Source organism: Suricata suricatta, chromosome 1 (genome assembly GCF_006229205.1).
Source record: "Suricata suricatta isolate VVHF042 chromosome 1, meerkat_22Aug2017_6uvM2_HiC, whole genome shotgun sequence".
Classification (NCBI taxonomy): Eukaryota; Metazoa; Chordata; class Mammalia; order Carnivora; family Herpestidae; genus Suricata; species Suricata suricatta.
Genome location: NC_043700.1, coordinates 97,405,292 through 97,411,400, shown reverse-complemented (window position 1 = coordinate 97,411,400; position 6,109 = coordinate 97,405,292). Strand labels below are relative to the sequence as shown.

The 6,109-nt window shown below is 44.3% G+C and overlaps 1 protein-coding gene across 1 annotated transcript in view; it reads right to left on the bottom strand.

The window, feature by feature from the left end:
* NDNF (neuron derived neurotrophic factor) overlaps window positions 1-6,032 on the bottom strand; it is a 33,826-nt gene extending 27,794 nt beyond the window's left edge. The window contains exon 1 of the mRNA XM_029916798.1: window positions 5,689-6,032. The gene's annotated coding sequence lies outside the window, so the exon portion shown is untranslated. The remainder of the gene's footprint in view (window positions 1-5,688) is intronic.
* Between the last annotated feature and the right edge of the window lie 77 nt (window positions 6,033-6,109).

The window sequence follows — 6,109 nt, the reverse complement described above, 5'->3', positions numbered from 1 at the left end:
CGGTTAAGAGTCCTACTTCAGCTCAGGTCATGATCTCATGGTTCTTGGGTTTGAGCCCTGCCTCTGGCCCTGAGCCTGGAGCCTGCTTCAAATTCTGTGTCTTCCTCTCTTTCTCTCTCTCTGCTCCTCCCTTGTTTGTGTGCTCACGCTCTCTCTCAAAAATAACAAATAAATAAACATTAAGAAAAAGAAAAAGATAAATTTCAGTCTCATCAAGGAAATTGCCTCAGAACAAGATGTGGTTATGATGATTTTTAGTTACAGATAAAATGCCCGTTTGAATAGAGTCCATATATTTTGACTATGTCTTCAGGTTGTAGAGTATATGTCCTCTGAGCACACAGCTGGAATACGAGAGTGTTTGCCTCACTTTCATGTTAGAGAGACGACGAAAACTTGTATGGTCACTGTAGACCACAGGCAAGAACCACTATTTGGGATACTGACTGTAAGAATTCCAATTAGAAAAAGGACATGAGTGCATGTTGCTAACTCGATTTTTGTTATTGGGTTATTATATGTAAAATGTCCACTCTAAGAGTTCCCTGCATTTGCGTCATCATGTTTCTACTGAGTTCTTTCCAAACTTTATATAACCTGTTGGGATTTTTTGTTTGTTTCTTTTTTTAAAAAATGTTTATTTACTTTTGAGAGAGAGAAAGACAGAGTGTGAGCAGGGGGCAAGGAGGGACAGAGAGAGTGAGAGAGAAAGGGAGACACAAAACTCAAAGCAGGCTTCAGGCTCCGCAACAGAGCCTGACACAGGGCTCAAATTCACCATCTGTGAGATCACAACCTGAGTTGAAGCCGGATGCTTAACTGACTCAGCCACCCTGGTGCCCTCAATACCTGCTGTTTCTAAAAAAGTTTTTTTTTCCCAATAACTATAGAAGGCAGCAAATTCTTTCAAAAGAACAATTAAAAGAGCCATTGCAAAAGTTAGCTATATGCATTCTGTCATATTTTTCTTTTTTAAAGATTTGTTTCAGAGTTTTCAACAAGTGAAACTAAAAATAAATATTTCAGAGAAATATATAACATATTAAATATATGTCCTTTTCAAATTTGATACAGGAAAAATTAACAAATCAAAACCCCATTGTATTCACCAACTTACTAAAATAAGTCAATTTCCAAAAGACATGGATAATTGCTGAAGGAATAATGACATGTAATCTTGGATGTTTCTATATTTAAAGACTTGAGGTCTGTGGACTTTAAAGTTTAAATCAAATTTGGCTTAGTGACTTCTTTAAAAAATTGACATTGTAACAGGACCCAATATCCAGCTGTTCTGTGGTCAAGTCTGTCTCTTTGTCCCAAAGGGAAAGATCTGCAGAAACATATTGCTGGTTTGGTTTTCTTCCATTTCGATCAAATACTTTACCCTTAATTATTAAAATGCAAAACAATCAATACTTCTTTTATTTGTGTTAGTTAATATTATTTAGTTTATAATTTCCAAATACTTCAAAATACTAAAATGCACAGATTAGTTGGCTTACAGTTGTAGTAAAATATCAAAAGAAAGGGGAAGGTGTGAATATAGCCTCTCCGGGTTTACGGAATGTGTCCAGGAATTAAGCAGCTGAGAACACACATACTTTTGTCACTGGTTTGGGCGCTGGTGGACTACAGAAACCAAATGTCAGGTGCCATCTCAGAAGTCCAAAGAGATCTATACAGACATCCTAACACAGATTCATCATAAAATGCTGGGTTTTTTTTCCCTCAGGAATACAACTGAATTTAGGGTCAGCATACCACTATGTGATGCAATTAAGTATTAGTTTTGTTCTTCTATTGTTGTACTGTTTGATTCTCTCTCTCTCTCTCTCTCTCTCTCTCTCTCTCTCTCTCTCTTTTTTAACAACAATAGCACAGTATTTACTTTTCTTCCTAGGTGAAAATTAACATGTGGAAGCATGATTACGTGTGTCATAGGTGTCAATTTGCACCATAATATAATGGGAAAATAAGGCAAAATTTATCCTAACGTCGGGGTTTAAATTGCAAGGCATTTTTACATGGAATATTTAAATATTGGAGGACTTTAATTTTTTGAAATCAGTTTGAAAACAAAGATTTGGTGCCATTTACTATTTACTACTCAACTATAACTCGTTTAGTTGTTGCTTCTATGAATGACTGAGCCAACTAGAAAAGAAAAAATTATATTCTTCAGAATAATTGTTCCAAAATAAACATTTAGAGGTTCCGGACATTGTTTCAAGGTCAAGTGAATAATCAGAATTAGTTTTGTAGATGACACTTGCCCTTGACCCAGTATAGATGACTATGGGATATGTTTTCTTCTTGATGACTAAGCTGATGGCAACTGACCCTGGCAAGGTCCATTTATTATTTGGAGGGAACTATGGGTGCAGGGCTCCCCAAAGCTAGACCTGACAAGAAGAGAGGGAGCAAAAAAGTGTGAGAACATTGTTTGGTCACTAGACTCAACCACTTTGTCACTGGAGTAACTAAGGAAGAAAGATTAAAATAATTTTAATCCGTGTTCATTATACAGAATTCTTACTATTCTTTGCTACCTGTTAACTCAGGCATAGTCGTCACAAATCCAATATCAACTCATTCATTACTGCAAAATGAAAAATAAGTTCTGTCCTAACAGTGACAACAACACACAATCAGTTCCAAAATAAAAATTCTGACCTCTTGATAGACTGAATGGAAATACTACAGAAACGAACATAGGAAGATAACAAGGGAGAGATACGTGTTATTTCTACTCTTTCCCTTCTTCATTCCAAATAACTAGTTGTACAACACAAATTGTCCCCTATCATACACGAAGACTCTGGTCAATAAATCCAGGGAGTAAACTAAAATCTGAATCATCAGGTTTGTGAAGCCAGTTGAAAAAGTTGCTACCTTAAGTTATCTGAAGACTGACCCACTGTGGCTATGCTGAATGTAAGCATTCCCTCAGCACGGTATTGCCAAGGTTAAGACATCACTCCTTTTTACCATTCCTATGTTACCACACGGATGTTCAAGAGACCCAGGACAAATAAATGGAGGGTGAGGGCTTCCCTCATTCCTAGAAGGATATTTTTCAATTATATATTTTGTTACATTTTAGGAGATAAAAGCTGTGTCTGCAAGTGATTAAAAGATGTTTTATATTCATGGTTTCATTTCTGCTGAAATAAATGCGTAACTTATACCACACATAATTCCTAGCAATTTAGGCCCATTACAGAGTTCTAGCTTCTTTTTTAATGATAGTTACTAATTAAAACGGAGTGTTACTGCCACGTGTAGCCTGTGACTTCCACAAACAGATTTAATGAATCAAACGTCCTGATATAAAGATGAAAACAATACAGACAAAGCTGCAAGCTGTTATGTTTGTAGTGTGTGGTAAAGATTAAGGATATTCACTGAAGTTAAGAAGTATGCAGAGAAAACACTTGTAATTTCTTTCTTTAAAGGAAGAATTGAAGGATTTTTAGTGAAATCTGAAATAGTCACTGATTTTTCTAACTTCTGGACCCCTCATTCCCAGCTGACTCCCCTCCCGAAGAATTCGAACTCATCAGAATCACTTTTAAAGGATACACATGGGATATTTTAATGTAATCCTGCATATAGGTTTAGATTGAAGATGGGAATTGGGACTATAATTAATTATGTTGCCATGTTTTTTAACTTTAAGGAGACAGACTGAGGCAAAGGAGGGCATTTCATAAGACTGCAACCTTCTAAAAGTTCATGGGTTAAGACTTTGATAAAATGACAGTATCTTTTTGACATTTAATTAATTCCATAGGCAGAATGAGTGTGAGAAATTAATATCCTTTTGGTGTACTCAGTTTCTGAAACCACTGTAATAAGAGACTGACACAAAATCAAAACCAAATATAAACACTGTCTTCAGCTAGGGTACGGCCTTATTATCACTCTTACTAAACAATAATTAATAGTAATAACTACCGATAACTCTTGGTGTGTATATTTGCTCTCGCGTCCATCCATCACATCTTTTAGAATAATAAAACCGTTCAATCCCATCAAATCCTCAAAACCGCTCCCTCTGGAGGGATGTTTTATCTCTACTTCTGTGAGCCCAGGGAGGATTTTACTTGTTTGAAGGGGGCGGAGAATGGAGCGGGGTCCTATTTATTTCCATTGACGACTCCCTGGTTCTCACAAGCGTTCAGGGACCGGGTGGGAGGAAAAGAGGAGGAGGTGGGGAGATTCCCTCCTTCAGAAAAGAAAAAGGGTTCAGAAAGCGAGGCGAAATAAGGGGTGGGTGAGGGAGTGGGGGGAAGAGGATAGTGTGATTGGAGCGGTCAAGGACTAAATGAAAAAATAAATTCTTCTTTCATATAGTAAGATCGAATGATGCAAAGTAGACAAATTTACCAGTCCAACTAAGTTGCTAAAAGGAACTACGTTAAAAAAAAAAATCAAACCAGAGACATTTTCCCAGGTTCTTTTCTCGCTCAAGGTCTTGGTTTCACCAGAGCTACTTGTACCCAGAGCAGGAGATGGACAGCGCCCCGAAGGGGGCCGGGAAGGGAACCGCCACCCGCCCGAAGGTCAGCTCAGCGCCCTTTGCAGAGGTGCCCGCCGCAAACTCCGAGGGCCTCCCTAGCCCGCGGGGACCCGGTGCGGAAGGCCGCGGGAATTCTCCGGCCTCCGTCGGGGACACGGGGGGCGGGTGCAGTAAGGGCGCAAAATGAAACGAAACCACATCCTAAATTTTGCAGTTTGCCAAGTGTCCCAGGAGAACAGCCGGGACCTGGAGCCACTCGTCCGCATTCCTGAGTGTCGGGACCTCCCCAACTCTCAGCTCAGCACTGAAGGAAGGGCGGATGAGAGCGAGCACCCACTGGTGCACAGACAGGGCTAGGGCACTACGCACGCCCTATCGCTCGGTCTGGGGCGCGAAGGAGCGTCCCCTGCGTGGCTGCTCTGGTACCCCGGCGGAAGCAGGATCAATCAGGTCCCAGGGCTCCCTGCTCAGCTCGAGGAAGTTTCTCTAAAGATGCTCACCTACAAGGCAGAGCATGAACGAGGTGCCAAAGCGGAGAGATCCGGCTGGCCGAAGCGGCTCGCGATCCCCGAGCCCCTGGCTGCGTCTGGGGTCCGCCCGCCAGGACCCGCGCCTGCTCGCCCAGAGCGCTAGCCGGGTGCGCAGTGCAGACTCCTCGCGTTTCGCCCCACGCTAAGGCGCCCGCAACACCCCAGTCTCGGAGACTTTCTCCAGCCAAGGCTAGACGAGGTGAACCGGAGGGGGAGGCAGCAGTCCCCCCGGCAGGCGGGCAAAGTAAGTGTCCAGGCCAAGTCGGGGATAAAGGCTCTGTGGCTCCCCTTCTCCAACGCACCCTGGGCACCTGGAACCCCGTGTCCCCTGCCTGTGCACGGTCTCTCCAGCTCCTAACACCGCTGGGACCGCCCAGCCACGAAGCCAGAGTGGAAAACCGAGGGAGACCTGCTCCACACCCCTTAAACCCTCAGCTCCTCGGGATCTGGCGCCCTCGTCCAGCGGCGACGGAGAGCCTCGCTGGGCCCCTCTGAGTTAGGGGACACGCGCCTCCACCCCCCCCGCCCCAGTACCAAAGGAGCCCACGGGTGTTAACACTCCTTGTACCAGGGCTTGGGGTGGCGGGCTAAGACGTCGGGGCGTCGTGAGTTTGCTTTCCTCTCGTTACTTACCTTAAAAAAAATCGGTTTAATTTTCCTGGGAGGGGGAGAGGAAAAAATCCCTCCCCGAGGTGTGGTGTGCGAAACAGTCCACGTCCCCGGCACCGGCCAAGATGCTAAGCACCAGTACTCAGGAACCGAAGGGGCTGGGAGGCGGAGGAGGAGGCAGATAAAACAGAAAATGTAAACCGGCCGAAGTGTCCCAACTTTGCGGTGGGCGCTGGAAACTTCAAAGGCGGGCGAGGGCTGGCGGCGCGCCGCAGCCGAAGTTGCTTCGAAGTGGAGCGGGGAGCGGCGCGGGGCTGGGGGATCCCTGGGCAGAGTGGGGAAGTGGAGGGAGGTCCTTTTAAAAGGCCGGGGGCTGGGCGGCGGGAGGATGCTGCCAGCCCGGCGGGCCTGCGGCGGGCTCCGCGGGCGGCCGCTCGGGGCACCG